Source organism: Lissotriton helveticus, chromosome 2_1 (genome assembly GCF_964261635.1).
Source record: "Lissotriton helveticus chromosome 2_1, aLisHel1.1, whole genome shotgun sequence".
NCBI classification, from domain to species: domain Eukaryota; kingdom Metazoa; phylum Chordata; class Amphibia; order Caudata; family Salamandridae; genus Lissotriton; species Lissotriton helveticus.
In genome coordinates this window covers 1703361857-1703378673 of record NC_136059.1, presented here as the reverse complement: position 1 = coordinate 1703378673, position 16817 = coordinate 1703361857, and the positions used below count along the sequence as shown (strand labels likewise).

At 44.0% G+C, this 16817-nt stretch overlaps 1 long non-coding RNA gene across 1 annotated transcript in view; it reads right to left on the bottom strand.

Moving 5' to 3' along the window:
• Positions 1 to 7836, bottom strand: part of LOC144819911 (uncharacterized) — a 63808-nt gene extending 55972 nt beyond the window's left edge. The window contains exon 1 of the long non-coding RNA XR_013607620.1: positions 7790 to 7836. This is a non-coding gene — a long non-coding RNA (uncharacterized LOC144819911). The remainder of the gene's footprint in view (positions 1 to 7789) is intronic.
• Between the last annotated feature and the right edge of the window lie 8981 nt (positions 7837 to 16817).

Sequence of the window (16817 nt, the reverse complement as noted above, 5' to 3'; positions counted from 1 at the left end):
CGCATATTACATATACGGAATATCCACAAAATTCAATAGTTACATTAATTTGTAAAGCCTACAGAATTTCCTATAAACAAAGTGACAAAGTGCATAGTTCTAAAACTTATCAGATAGAGTTGGAATGATACATATACGTTCAAGTATCGTTACAAAATTTAGGAGCATGGTAAAATTCATAATGTATAACAGGTCCAACCAGTTAAAATAAAATGTTGGTTCAAATGAATAGAGCTAATACACCAAGAGTGACAAATAATTACTAAAATCATATCAGGGTAATAAATCATATAATAATGGATTTCCTACTAAGAACACATTTTAAAATAAATGAGGCTACATGGAAGCATACATCTGCGCTACTAAAACCAAACATTAACTGCAAAGCATCTTTGGTACTTCTTATATTACATTTAAAAAATAGAGGCTTTAAATACAATTTCCTATAAGGAATATAAAATTTACAAAAAAGCATAAAATGGCAATAGCTCTGTTTGGATGTCCCGTCGCAAGGGCAGGGCAAAGTGCCACTCATTCTAGTTTGTGGGAAAGACACCAGATGATGCACAGTGCCTAATCTCAACCGTGTCAGGACAAAGCGATGAGAACTTCTGGTAACAGTTGACAGATACTGTTGGTAACCCTCAGTGACAATGTGTTCATTATAAAAAGCAAATGTTTGTTGGGAAGCATATCTGGTAGACCTGGCCTTCTTGACATTTTCTAGAAACAGATCTTTCAATTCCTTTTTAGAAACCGGGACGCCCAATTCCGGATTCAAGAAGGGGTCAAGACCTAAAACCGTCTGAAACCAGAACCGAATGTGCCTGAACCAGGGAATACGCATATGATTGTCTAATTTTAGGCAGTCCTGGATGACAGTTTGCGTAAACTCCGTTTCTGCTTTAGACCAAATGGATCTCCATAGGGATAAGGGACGTAATGCTGCCAAATCTCCTATGTAGGCTAAACCTACTTCCCTATGTAGAATCTCTATGGAGGCGGATGCCGGGGTACATAATAAAAGGTTAAGGAAGAGATTTTCCTGATGTTGAAGCAGGTTACAGCTACTTATATTATGTCCCCAGACACCGGCCCCATACAACGCAGATGACAGGCACCTCATGATATAAATATGGATCATTTCTTTAATTCTCCGGTTCCCCAACTTGGTTGCAAATCTAAAAATGCTGTTAATATTCCTTGTCAGCTTTAAATGTACGGACTCCTGCTCACTAGACCAGCCCCCGTCCCCAGAAAAAGTCATCCCTAGATAACAAAATTTCTTGACGGGTTCTAGCCTGACGTTATCTAAAACAAAGGTCCTATTGTGTTTAGTCTTTTTGCCACATGCCATAGTGAAGGTTTTGCCCTTGTTAATTACCAGTTTCCTTGAGGCACACCGTCACTCAAAAGGCCTCCTATTTTGTCAAGGAAGCAAGACTTACTTTGGTTTTGTTAAACAATGTCCGACTGGAGAAAGCTATTTCTCCAGAAAGCTGCTTGATGAGAGGCCCTCACTTGGTGATTCTGAGAGCCCTGAAATAACAGGTGGTTGACCTTGTTCACACTACTCATCAAGGGTTTGTCAAAACCAATTCCAGACTTAGGTGCAAGGTGTGGTTCCTTAGTCTGGACAACCTAATGGAACAGACAGTGAGACAGTGCCCGCCATGTCAAGCTGCTCGTCCTGCAGGGTCACCAGCACCCATTATTAGAGAGAACATCCCCCCTTTTCGGTGGCATAGGGCCAGTGCAGATTTTGGAAGCCTACCTGATGTCAGACATATGCTAGTCGACATAGATGATTTCTCAAAATTCCTGGGAGTCGAAATCATCGAGTCAACGACAGCCAACCAGACAATACCATGACTGGAAAAGACCATGGCCACTCAGAGTTTGTTGAGCAAACTCTGAACCGACAATAGTGCCCCTTTCTCCAGTCAGGAGTTTGCTGTGCACTCACCGTTCCGCTGCATTTACAATCTGAAAGTCATACCCCATTTACCCAAAGCCAATGGAAATGCAGAATGATTCATGCAAACATTAAACAAGGTTCTCAGAAATGCCCTAGCTAATGGGCAGGAGAAGATGCGAAGTGTGCTCTCTATGCTTTTCTGAGAGAATACCGTCTCACGCCACATGCTACTACCAGGGAGAGCCCAAGCGCTCTGTGCATGAACTGGGCCATGGGGGATACCATTCCTCATGTGGAAAGACCACTGACTTTATGAAACCAAGTGGTTGAAGCCCTACATCAGCTAGACGGAATGCTGAACAATGCAAACATTTACCCCCAGTCGCAAAGATCTGGGTTTAATCCATCGTTCTTTTTCTCACCACACCACCCCAGTTTGGACCCAGCCATATGCAAATCAGTCTTGACCCTTTTCCTTGTGGTAACAGTCCAGCCCGAACTGCCAAGCCAGGTCCTCCCTTGACCAGAAATAAGCATCCTTGAACCTGTTTCAGGGCATCACCCCTAATCAGCCAGGCTAACTTGAATCCAATGGAGCAGTGAGCACGGGCAATGCTGAACAATGCAAACCTTCACCCCCAGTCACAAAGATCTGGGTTTAATCCATCGTTCTTTTGCTCACCACGCCACTCCAGTTTGGACCCAGTCATAGGCAAATAAGTCTTGACCCTGGCATGAGGAGCAAAAAACGATGGATTTAGGCCCAGATCTCTGTACTGGGGTGAATGTTAGACATTGTTAGCCTTCTGTCCATCAATTGTTCTTTTTGCATTTGTCACCCTGAGTGGAACGGGTATAGCCAAAAGTGGGTCCCGTGCTCTCCATGCCACTGGAGTCAGGCTTGATGAGAGGTGATGCCCTGAAACCAGTCCCAGGATGCTTGTTTCTGTTTCAGGGAGGGCTGGACTGTTCCCATAGGGAGCAGGGTCAAGACTGATTTGCGTATGGCTGGGTTTAAACTGGAATGGCATGGGGAGAAAAAATATTATGGATTTAGGCCCAGATCTCTGTACTGTTCATCATTCTGTCCATTAATTGTTCTTTTTGTCTACATCAGCGTCAGGCACAAAATGATAAACTATCCCGGACCAGATGGCCCCGGCAAAGACTCCTAAGGGTTGGTGATCTGGAATCAGCACCCACTAAGTAAATTCTTGCCGGCTTTTGAGGTTGATCCTTGGAGTGTTACCTCTTTAAAGGGAACCATGATATCTGCCTAGAAACACGTCAAACCTATCACCAGAAATGTATCCTTCTTCAAGCTCTACAGTCACAGGCCTGATGATCACTCTCAGATGCACCCAGCAGATGACGTAGGAAGCAAGGATGAGTGCTCATCATCCAGGCATCTGAGGTGTCCGGTATAACCCCGAACAATGACACACTCTCCAAAGGCAGATGGACCCACCACCAGTGGACTCTTCTTTTCCCAGTGAAAATGAAAGGAAGGACAGTTGAAACCTGTCATCAGCTCCTGATGGGTGTCCACAGCACGAAGAATCAGGAGACATGGATAGAACTCCCAGGCGGCAAGAGACGGAGAGATAGCACCTAAGCCCGCGTCCAGCGAAGTCATCCCATTTGAAAGATTTTATATTGAACTGAGCTGGGTTTGTTTGAATAGCAGTTGTGTTTTGCCTTTTTATCTCTCCCTCACCGTCTCTGTCTCTCACTTTATCTCTCTCCAATTCCTTCAAGTTTCAAAAGTATGATGCCATGCACTGTGTTTCGTTTTGTAAGCAAAGTTACCAACTGTTCTTATCTTCTATTATTTCGACTTATGGGTAAAGGAGGAATGTTATGTCAGGGATTGGACATCCCAACATATGTCGTTGCACAGGGGTGTTTAGCAAATGGACCCCGCTACTGTCTTCAACAATGGCTGCTGCAGTGACGTCACAGGGGGGGTCAACGAAAGGGCCCAGGGTGCTAAACTCGTGGTTATTTTGGCTGCTACACTTATAAGTGCCGGTGTTGTCATTGTCGTTTTGTTGCGCGATATTACTGAGGCCTAACTATTGCCAACATAACATGCGCCTGGGGAACGAAGAGGAAATATCTTTCAAAACGAGTTTATAGCATTTCAAAAGCATTTGTGAAACTGACTGCAAGAACTCTTTTGGTGGCTACTTAGATGAACTCACACTGTTCTAAAAACCATGCTGATGTAACGAGGCAGAATGCAGTCGCTCAAACTGCCTGATAATTCAAGCATCAATGGCTTTCCTGGGACTTGGCCTAAAGTGAATGACAGTGGCAGCCAGACCAATGGCTGAAAAGGGTGGATCCATTGCCCCACACATTATATGCAATCTTGTGGGCTGAACCAAATTGTGATGGACAACGTATCGAGCCAATGGCTGAAGAAGGACGTATCAATGCCCACAACATGTATATAAAATATATATTAAATATAATATTTGTTATAAACAATAAAAGATCTTGGCTTACGCCAGACTTAAAAATGTTGTTGATTAGACCTTAGTGAATGTTTTTTTCTTTAATTTTTAATTTCAATCAGGTTTAAAATTAAAACAAATCTAATTTCCCACACTGCTAAATTTGGAGTTTGTCTGCTGGATTTATATCTGCGTATTGCAAACCATTTTTGCACTTACATTTATTTGTTGTTTTTTTTTAAGTATCAATGTGTGTATTTCGAAATTGCTTCCTCTTCAAAATCAATTCATTTTTTATTTAAATAATGAGTTTATGTTTTTTTAAATAAATAAATTTGTTTTGTTAATGAAACAATAGATTTTTTAATATTACATCCTAGCATATAGACAGAGAAGCATGCTTGCTTACTTTGAAGTCTTAATCTTAAGAATGTACTACTTTGATGTGATTTCTGTACTCACACACTGAGCATTTCATGCCCCATCTTAACCCGTGCACACCCATTATGTGCCATGTAATTATGAGGTGCAGCCAGCACGAGGATTAGATCGAATTCGGCCACCCACATCCAACATTCCATAATCAAAAGGCCTCATTTCAAGTATTGGTTTGTGTTCAAGATATATCGTAATTGAGAGCTGGTGCCTGAAGTATTTTGCATCACAGGTGAACAAAGCCACACTACCACTCCAGGCTCAAAAGCCCATCAGGTGAAAAAAAATATACTCTTGATGTTACTTCACAAGTTAATTTAGTTCCTCCTGTTTGTAGGTGGTAGATTGTTGTGAATCGTAAGTGGCACACTTTTAGGGCGTTTTTTATTCGAATCGGAAGGTTAGTTGGCCAGCTTTTGGGAAAGAGGGAGTTGTGTAGGTATTATCTCCCATTATACATCACCCTTGAGGTTCCTCTTGCCCTAGAACAAAGTGCAGGTGGGAAAGCACCAGGCCCCATTGGGGTACCAGCTGATGTATTTAAAGCATTTAGGGATTTATGGCGCCCCATCTTGATGCAGGTGTTTTATGCGGCTGCCGATTGCATGATCACTTCCACCTGGGCAATCTCAATTATAGTACCCATTTTTAAGAAGGGAAACCAATCAGACACCAAATGTTATTGTCCCATTTCCCCCTAGACTCAGAAGTACAACTGATGAGCAAGATACTTCTAATGAGACTTGAGAGATGGGCACTAGAAAACTATTCTATTAGAGGTAAAGTTTGGATTTAGGAGGGGCTTGTGGATAGTCGAGCAATGTGTGAACCTTGAGTTGCTGATCAGAAAGCATACCAGGGTCAAGGTAGGATGCCTTTATCTTTGTTTTGCTGATTTAAGCAGCACATTTGACTTGGTTGACCACTCAATTCTTTGCTCAACCCTAATCTCCCTTGGTACCCCAAAAGAGATTATTTGCTTTCTTGCACAACTGTTTGGAAACCTCTCAGCCAAGGTTCGGTATGGCCTCAATAGGAAATGTTACCCCCAGCAGCGGCCCATGCAGGTAAGAGTGGTGGGGCAGTGGGCCCGGGTTGGTGGAGTGGGGGATTCGACTGACGACCACGAGAGAAAATTAAATAAATAAATCGAAATCCCCTCACCCGGCCCCACCCCCCCCACTGCTCTTACCTGCATGGGCCACTGATTGTTACCCCACTTTTAAAGTAAAGAAGAGAATTAGACAAGGGCCGTGTATTGGCACCTTTTTGTTCTCACTCTTTATTAATGGGGTTGATGGTGCTCTTCAGGCTCTGCTCGCTGATGTGTCCAGCGTTGCCAACCTTCACGCTCAACTGTTGTTATATACCGACGACACTCTCCTACTATCTAGGGCACCCATTGGCCAGCAGAAACTGATGAATGCATTTGAGTCTTTATGGAATCTCAGAAAGCAGTGTTTCACCCATTGCGTGCTCGCGTCGGCCAACCGGGTGCTGCGCACGACCAATGGCCAACACAGCCCCGCCCACTGCATCGAACGCCCGCACCACGGCAGAATGTCCGCCGCGGTAAACGGGTTAGCAAATCAAAAATGTATACAATGGCCTCTGGGAAGAAGGTGCAGAAGGGCAAATCCTGTATTATTGTGGATTTACAAATAGCAAGAGTGAACTGTTTTTGGTATTTAGGGAACTCTTTTTTAAGTAATGGCACATCGTCCCACCAGATTTTAAATGTTAGATTAAAAATTTGCAGAGACTGCGAGGGGATTTCCAAGTTTTCTCTTAAGCCGGGCAGTCGACCGGTTAATGAGAAGGTCACTATGTATAAGTGAGAGGACTGTCTACTACTACACTTAGGGGAGGGCTGTGCGGCTGCACCCCTAGTAACTCCCTTCAGGTTGAGGAGAATTACTTTTTAAGGCATCTGCTATAACTACCAGCCATCTGCATCGTCCCTGATTGTTCACAAGGAAGATGGGTTGCAATTTTTGGAAGTTCTGCTCTTATTAAAACTCTTACTACTCTGGTTTTCCATTTGGTTAAAGCTGAAACAAGTTTTACCAAATCGGTTATTTTAAATTGTCTTGCTTTGGATCATGTTTCCAGTATCCCTTGGCTTTCTGATATAAATTAATCTTTCAGAACACTAGTTAAAATATCTGGAGTGCACGGTCCACACAGGACTTTATCTCTTGATAATAATATAATTACTGAATACTGCATGCCTCGCAAAGTGAGCAGCGCATGTGCGCTGCCACTATAGGCTCGACCTTAAAAAAACAAGCATTGGCAGACCATGGGTTGACCATGGGCTGACTATTATTGACTCCAAACTTTCTAACTCCCCAACCCTTTTTGTCCATTGTTACAATACTGGCTACTCATGGGGGCTAGGTCTTAAATGCCCCCAGCAGCCCTTCGTTGCACCAGGTCTGTTTTTGTGTTGTTCTTATTGTGTGCTCTGCATGTGCTGATCTGAAAATGGTGTGCACCTGGTATTTTTTTTAGTTTTAAAAGCACCAAATCCATACTGGATGCATGTGCGAAAGCTTTGAAATTCACCTTCTTTTGGAAAAATGAGGCAACACACATACATTAAACCATTAATTAAAAGCGTCCCACATCACATAAACTTCCTTTGTCAGGAAGTTTTGCACTGGGACAGGAACAATTTGTTCCTGTCTGGAACAGACATTCACACTGACCGACTGTTACAACATGTCATCTTTGTACTGGTTGACACAGAAAATATTCTAACAGTGCCTTCAGAGACTGAATTTAACATTGCAGCTAATTTTTTTTAACTTTGGGGATTCGTCAGAGATAGCCTCATACTTCCTAAATGTACCGAAACCCAATTTCCAGCTATGGCGGCTGCTTTTGCAGCTGGGGGTACGCCAGCAGCATAGTCAGTGTTGTCTTTCTTCCCTTAAATTCTAATCTCGTCCACTTTATGAATATCTAAAATTACCTGAAACCGTGACAGTCACCAGCAACTGCGAAATTGCTCGGCACGGGTGCAATGTGTCTGTAGTTAAAACTAAAGTTCTGCTTTCGGTACATGCCGACCACACCTTTTTTTTTTTTTTAGACTCATCCTCTTATACTGAATGTCATAAGGAAATGTATTTTCTTTAATACAGTGCGAACTATACTCGCAGGTATTGCAGCGCTTTACATAAGCACCAGTTGCATTACAAAGAGACGCACTCGTTTTTTTAAATTTTTTGTTGGGCATGGGGAGATTCAGGGCCCGATGTAGGTGGCCATTACCGGTCGGTAACGGCCGAATTCGGCCGTTACCGACCGGTAAATGGCTCATTGAGATGTAGGGGACCATCTTTAAAGAATTGGTAAATTTACCGAATCGGTAAATTTACTGATTCTGTAAAATACCGAATCGCTAATTTTACCGATTCGGTAAATCTCACATGTAGGTGGCACTGCAAACAGTGCCACAGGCCTTTAGGAGTCGGTATTTTACCACCCAATCCAATTGGGTGGTGAAATACCGAATCCAGGTGTGCATGCACATCTGTGCATGCATGCACACCTGTGCCATGTGACACACAGACATGCCCTTAGGGCATGTCTGTGTGCCACATGGCACACATGCCTGTAATTGGGGTGCCAGAGGGTGTCAACGTGACACCCCCTGCACCCTTGCAAAATTCGGTATTTACCGATTCGGTAAATACCGAATCGGTAAAGCCCATTGATTCCTATGGGCTTCAATGCCCATAGGAATCAATGGGCATTACCGATTCGGTATTTACCGAATCGGTAAATACCGATTCCTTCCGATTCGGTAATTAATTACCTACATCTGCCCTCCTCTTTTTTACCACTTCTTAAATACCGATTCGGTATGAATCGGTATTTAAGAAGTGGTAAAAAAGATTTACCTACATCGGGCCCTAAGTGATTTGCCCAGGATCACAGGATGTTGAGCGTCCATGCCGAGACTTGAAGTTGCTTCGCCAGCTCCGGGGGTGACCGCTCTAGCCGGTAGGCCACACCCGCTCCCGTAGTTAGTTACTATACTCACATTTTGTGTGCTAAAGCAATAACCGTGGCTGTGAATTCATAGAACTAGACGCGGTCTGAGATTTTTTTATTTTCGTGCTATGAATTTTAATCAGTTAGAAGCCGAAGGAGTTGCAATAACTTGGGAAGATTAGAGCCCTCTGGTGTTTACATCTGCCTACATTTGAGAAGATTGAGAACCAATATTTGCTAACACATTTGTATTGCCTCAAGAGATATCATCTGCACAAACCTAAGCCTATTTGCCTTCTAGATAATCTGTTCGGAAGAATCCGTTTGTGCCAGTGGTGCACAGGGAGGTACCAGTAGATTAGAGCAAAAAGCCATTCGGGTTTGTCTGAAGCCGTCATTGGGGGTGGAGGGTTGCTTGAGAGAAGAATGCTGAAGAATGGTTATGCGGTGCCCTCTAGAGGCCAATAAAGTGTGGCGGATTCATACAATGAACGTCAGCCCAGGGAAATAAATACAGGGGTATTTAGAGCCTTTTTTTCGGCAACAGAATGCTTTCTCATGTGAAATTTAAACCAAGCAGGTATGTTCCCTGGGCCCAAAGAAGTTTTTTAACAGTAGGTATCTGATAGGTTCCAACGAAAATAGAGCGTTTTTCTTTTGGGTTGGTGTTATGTTCTATTTTCCTTTCTTCGGTTGTCCAAGTAAAATAAGTATGAGGAAGCATGCAACATTTATAAAAGTTTGCCGATGGGTAGGTACATTGTCATGAGTTATGACTTACCTCTCTACGGTGCCAAAGTGCAAAACACCCCAGGAAGAGCCTTTCCTTGGCAGACATAGAGAGAAAAAAGATCTGAAAGTACAACTCTGCAAACACTATATAAGTGTTAAAGTTGGATATTGCAAAGTGTGCCGAGTACCATTAAATTGCGTAATTATACCACCTGTTATTTTGCAGTGCTTAGAAACAGCATAAGTGTCGTATTAAGGGCTATTAAAAACAAGTTAGTATTATATTCTTTAAAATGTATCAGCATTAGCTTATGCCATTCAGATTGAGGGCCTCATTTATAATATTTTGACGCACGGAAGCGCAGCAAGCCTTCCTGCTGCGCTGCTGTGTGTAACAATAAAAGTGCAGGAATGCGCCGTATCTACAAGATAGTGCGAATTCCAATCCTTCTCCCCAGCGCCGGTGCACAAGCAGCAGCCGTTCTCCAGCGTAGACACCCATGTGTCATTTTCCAAAGGTGCCTGCTCTGAGGGGATGATTATTTTTGAGCAGGAAGGGACACCTTCTTGCACAAAAACAATCATTAAAGGTATTTACCGCATGGAAAGAGGAAAAAACAAGGGAAAATAAAAATATTTCTCCTCGTTGCGCCTACTTCTGCTTTGAGGCGTAGCATTCTGATGCATTCCCAGGTTTACAAAATGTTGTAAACTTAGGAATGCAACAAGTTCCATGGATGTTGCGTTGGAACACTCACAGCAACACCCATGTAACGCCCTTTTCACTCAGAGATATACGTGAAAGGGAAAAATATTTACAAGGTCATGAAAAGTCATGCAGGGTGACTTTACATGGCCTTGTAAATATGGATACACCATTACGCTGCCCGTGCGTCAACATAAGTGACGCTTCGGCGGCGCAATGAGCTTGTAAATAAGTGTGAAAAGCTCGTTCCAAAGCACATTCTAACAGTATCTATGAAAAGTGAGCTCAACCTTGTATGTCATGGTTAACATTTCGGAGGTCCGTGATGGAACAACAGGTTCACTGCAGGTCTTTACCGCCACTACCGGTCAAAACCTCTGCCGGATTTCTCCCTGGGGCATTTGTGGCAAAACGCCAGCTTATGCTTGGAGAGGGAATCCCTCAACCACACATATAGCACCTTAGAGAGTGCTTCACATTTTTTCAATCAACACACTCACTTAAGTTTAACCACTTCCGCGCTAATGACAAAGCCAGCTCGTCATGGGCGTTACCTGCACTACGCGGATGACGAGCTGGCTTTGTCACAAACCGCGCATTTTTGAAATTCCAGCGCACAGCGGGAAAACGCGGTAGCGCGGAAGCGGTTAAAATTGCACCTTCACTTATTTAATTGTCCTGAGGAAAGCCAGTTTTAATTTCAAAGGCCTGGCTGAAACATGTAGACCACACCTGGATGCAGGAGGCCCTAATATATACTCCTATCACACCCACCAGCCTTTTTAAACGCTAACAGAGGCCCAGTTAATAAAGATTAATTAACCCTCGGGTACTGGGACCACTGTTTAGCTTTTTAACTATCACTGTTCACGTCACCATACTGCACACTCAGCTACATTACTGCTCCGCTGTTTCCAGGCGTAGAAGCACACCCAGGACACAATCGGTGTCACTGGGTGGGCCCGATGATGAAGCATGCCACCAACTAGGTTGGTGGGTGAGGGCTTCATGAAGAAACCTAATGGTTTACACTTCATCATACAGCTCTGAGTCCAGTTAATACTTCAAAATAGGCTAGTCCTTTTTGATTAACATGGTTAAAACTTTGCCATAACCAGTTGTTATGGCGGAAAGGAAAATCTTCATGAAACCATACATTAATAGTGGATATGGTCTCCAATATCAGCATTTGACTACCAGTAGGGTCTGGTAATGAATCAAGTGAAGCCGTATCCACGAAGGGGACACTGCACTGCTTTATCACGCCTGTCTTGGTGTCAATGGCGGCTGCCTCGGAATGGGGGTGTTCTCACTCAGCCGGAACGGAAGCACCCAGGCTCCCGGACTCTCTCAGCCAATCACGACGCTGCTTGAGCAGCGTCATGATTGGTCTGCGTGGCCTGTTTGGCTGCTCAGGCAGTGCCTGGGAGGCTGGGCATGTTCTCCACCGGGCTGTGCAACACAGTCAGGTGGAGAACATGATAAGTGCGAATGACTGTTTGGCCTGCCCAAGGGTGCCGGGCAAACAGTAATGCGCACTTAGGGAGTGCAAACCACTCCTCACTCTGGCGAGCTGAGCCCCGCTTCACACCGACCGACCCCACCTGACTCCGAGTCCCGCAGGGAAAAATAAAATGATAATAACGTCTTATTATTATCATTTTATTTTTATTTTTCCACTGCTCAAAGAGCAGTGACGTTCCTCCACCTTAGCGGAGGAGCCGCCTCTGCTTGGTGTTCTCGCTTCTGATTGTCTTGGGTGTGGGAGCATCGTATAAGAGTTTACCGTACAGAAAATCAAGGCAGTAAAATCACTAGGCTTTGGCTGTAACTGCAGCCAATTCTAGTCCCCCCGTCCTGGCATCCATTTTCTGTGGCAAGTTCCTCATGCCATGACTCCACTGGCCTTACCCTCTGAACACACCTCCATCTACATCCTTCATTTCAGCAGCATCCCCCACATAGGTACCACCAGCACAGAGATCTGGGACTAAGGTGTGGACTTCTGCCCGGTAAAACCATTTCTACACAATAATTCTCCATTCCATGGGTATTAACTCATAATTAGCAGGAATTCCATGAGAACACTGTGGCTGATAATGATATTTCCAGCCCAGAATTTCTTAATCGAATTTCTCTAGAATCACAATTGGGGCCTTAATGTTTCCTAACACTGGCAAGAGGGCAACAGCAGTGACTTCGGGGCATATTACCAACAACTAGCGATAATTATCGCTATGTTGGCTTAGCGGCAATAATTTTATCGCTTAGGAGCCTTGCTATTATCAAGGTTTATCTCCTAAGCGATAAAAATCGTCCGAAATGCATGAATATCGCTGTAAAGTCAGCGATATTCATGCATTACCGAACTAATGCTCTTAGCCATGTTATCCACCTCCCATTGGATAACATGGCTAAGAACTGCTCAGGGCAGGTGTTAGCTTTTGGAGATATTCGCGCTTATCTCCAAAAGTTGGTAATAGGAGATAGCGATGTTAGCGACTGTTTCCAGTCGCTAACATCTTGGCACGCCCACTTTGCATGTCATTAGTGATAAATATCTCTGACATGCAAAGCGGGGCCCAAGATGGTCGCAATCTCCTACTAGCTGTCGCTAACTGGTGTTAGCGACAGCTAGGTAATAGGGAGATAATTTTATCTCCGCTTTCTTGGCTTTTAAAGCCAAAAAAGAGGAGATAAATCCCTTGATAATATGCCCCTTCGTTTGTTAATCAGATCATAAAAAGGTTTATTGTGAATGTAAACTTGGTTGTATATGAGTTATATGTATGTAGAAATGAATTTCCTCTTTTTTTCAGTTGGTTGTGAAATGTTTTGCCATGCAATGATGGTTTATGTATTAGAGTGGATTGGTTTATATGGACAATAAAGTCTAAAATTATATGACCAATAAAGTCCAAAAAAAACAAAAGAAGGTGTTAGTTTTTGACACAAAAAAACGGGTCTAGCTATCTCAGTATAACAGGCTAACAGGCTTTGTGTCAAACCGAATGAGTGTTTTTTACACTGATCCACCCAAGTAACCCTCCCCTAATTCCCCTTTGATGCAAAGCAGCGCAAATCACTTTCATACACTGAGAAAGGGGCACCTTTCAAATAAATACCACTGTGTCACTTTGCATCAAATTGTGATGATGCAAAGCTTTTGGTAAACCTGGGCCTAAGTGTAATTGCAGACAGACCATCACATCTAAGACTTAAAACCCTAATACTGGTATACATAACACTTGATAACACCTGAATACTTAACTGGTCCACCTTCAAAAGAACAATAAAGCACATAATATGCATTGTCCCTTAGTGATAGAGCTGACAGCTTTTGGGTGGTCTTCCCCAAACGTTTTGCCTTCCTTCTTCATTTTTGCTTATCTCATTTTTGTTGGCCTTAGAACTCTATCACTGCTAACCAGTGTTAATGTGTGTGTCTTAACTCCTTTAAACATGTTAAAATTGGCCTGCACTCAATTGGCACATATAATTTACTTGTGAGTCCCTGATAAAGTGGTACTTCCTGTACACAGGGCATGTTAACTAAATGCTACTAGTGTATTATGAATTTTATTAAGATTGCTGTGAGGTTAGGAAACACAAGAGGAGAGGGCTATTCATTGGACCACTTAAGAATATATTTTTTACCTGGTTTTAAACGCAAATCAAGATGTTGTTCAGATGTAATTTAATTCTATTTTTAATTTTGTATATATGTGTACTTTTATGATGTTTTCTACTCATCGAATAAAGAATTACTGAACTGAACTGAAATGCTACTAGTGGTTCTGAAGTACTGTTAGTGCCACCCACTAAGTAGCCCTTTTAACATGTCTCAGGCCTGCCATTGTAGCCTATGTGTTCAGTTTTCAACTGCCATTTCGACCTGGCAAAAAAACCTTTTGGCAGGCCTAAACCTTCCTTTTTAAAACATATGTCACCCTTAGGGTAGGCTCTAAAGAGCCCATAGGCAGGGTTGAGTGTATTTAAAAAGGGGGACATGTACTTTTAAGTTTTACATGTCCTGATAGTGAAAAACTCTCAAATGTGTTTTTCACTACTGCAAGGCCTACCTGTCCCATAGGATAACAATGGATTAACTTAATACCTTTAATAAGTGATGACTTTCAATTGGGCGCAGGCAGGAATGTCTAGTTTGGAGCCTATAGAAATGTAATTTAAAGACTTCTTTAATGGTAAATTTGGATTTTAAGTCACAATTCTGAAAATGCCCCTTTTAGAAAGGTCACAGCTACCAAGAAATCTGGTGGTCTCAGAAAAATGAGCAAAAACTGGGTTATCACAACAACTTGGATAACGAACACCCAGCACCTATTCACATTAAAAAGAACACAGAAAAGCGTTTAAAGAGAAAGACCTGCGCAGAATGATAGGATGTCCATCAACTACTAAGAGAGGTCAGTGTCATCACTTGGATATCCTTCCTTCCTACCACAACTCCTCCAGATCCCCGAGGGAAGTTATGTGGATCGTATTTACGACCAGGCCACATGAATAACAGAAGAAGGTGCAAGCAAAAAGAAGACGATGATTACTTAGTTATCAACTATCTCCTTTCTAGAATGGATATCAAATGGCTTGGGTGATGGAGTTGTCAGTGCAGTGCAGCTGGTTCTGGTTCTGTTTGGATTTTCTCCGGGTACCTATTTGCTGAGGCACCTATGGGGGTTGATTCCAGTGTACTTGTGGTTGCCGTCTTTTTCTTCTGCCTGGGCCAGACCCTAAAAAAGACTGGTTGTTAAAGTCTTGTTGATAAAACTGGAACGGTGCACCCGGTAGTTGGAACTGCTGTGGCGGGAAACCCGATGGTGTAGGTGGCCACCATTGTTAGAAATGCGGTGTCACCTGGCCTCTCCATGTTGCTCTTCTTCCACGACCTCTAAACTGTTGCCTGCTGTTGTCCGAAAGTTCAGAGTCGCTCAGATTATCTTTGGAACTGCTGCCCGAGTATGTGGAGTCATATCTCTTACCCTTATTATTAAACTCTGGAGGTGTATAATCATCACTAGTATATGGATAGACCACCTCATGCTTAAATTTGGCCAGGTCTTTTTTGAATTTCTCAATCTTAGATGAAAGTTTAAATTCTTTGTGTTAGACCTGTCAGCCTTAGGGTGGTCTCCCCTACATTATTGCCCTTTTTGCCTCCCATTTTTATCCTATATTTTGTTGGACTTAGGACTCTGGGCGCCTCACCACTGCTAAACAGCGCTGAGGTGCAGGTGCTCTCCCCTAAAACCTTGTGAGGCTGGCATATGAGCCACAAGCCACTGCTACCGCAGTAAGGCTTAATCCTCCATAGGCTAACATTGGGAACCTCCCCTTATGGACTAACTTCTGACAGGGACCTAATAAGTCTATCATGTTTGGTCTTGTTGGACTCGGGGCGGGGAACCCTTTCCAATGATATATAGGGTTTGGGCATTACTACGCTAGGGATCCCACTTTTATAAAGGGGACTTTTTCCTGCCTACACTTAGATTAGGCTGCAGACTCCCCCCTCCCCTCTGCATACTGATAGCCTGCCTGGGTTGGGAGGTGGGAGTGGTGATTCACACCTTCTTTCCTGGGATGAGCTGTGATGGGCTGCCCACTGTAGCCTTAACGGCCTGTCTCTCGTCACTGTGACAGCTAGGTCAGGGAAGGCAGGGAACATACCAGAACTCCCTGGACTCTTCCAGAAGCCCCTGCCCCCCAGACCCTTCCAGAGACTTCCACCACTTTCTAGCCTAGACTAAAAAGATATATAAGGGAGGGTCCTGGCCTCACATTCTTGTTACACTGCTGGACCTGGAAGAATCCCTGCTGGAGTGAGGACTGCTGCGCAAGAGGATTGCCACTGGGAAGGAGGCTGACTGCTCCAAGGAACTGCTGCCCCACAACCTGCTGAGCTGCCCTACTGTCTGCTGATCCTGCCCTGCATGAGAGACTGCAACATCACCACCAGAGTGTCTCCACAACATCCCAAAGGAACTACTTTTCTTTGAACCACATTTTAAAGAGTCTACAACCTTTTAAAGATTGTCTTTTTGGGACTGTACCCTTTTTAAGCTAAAGGAAACTACCTGTCCATGGACCACAGCATTTTAAAGACTGCCCTTTGGAACAGCAACAACACTCTCAAGATTTGCGCTGCAACGCTGGGCCTGCCCTCAGCACTGCTTGCCCCGTGATCCTCCCGAGGGCTCTGTGATTGCCTCTGCTTCTGGCGCAAGCCAACTGAAACTGGCCCTGAGGTCACCGCCACTGGGACCGGAGCGCGCTGTGTAGCGCTGAGAAGTGAAGCACTGTGTGGCAGGAGGCTCCGTCGTTGCCCCGGACTTGGAGGCACTGTTAAGCGTTGTGCTAAAGGAGTGCTGTGTGGCCGTGACCCACACCCGTGCAGCGCCTGCTGAGCCCGAGGCCCCAGGGGGAGAGGAGCCTCGCACCCGCGCCCGCAACCACCACCCCAGGTAACGCCTCAATGCAACCAGCCTGCTGCGAGGGGGCGGGGTGCGGGTTGGCCGGGTACCTGGAGTGTGAGCTTTGTGCT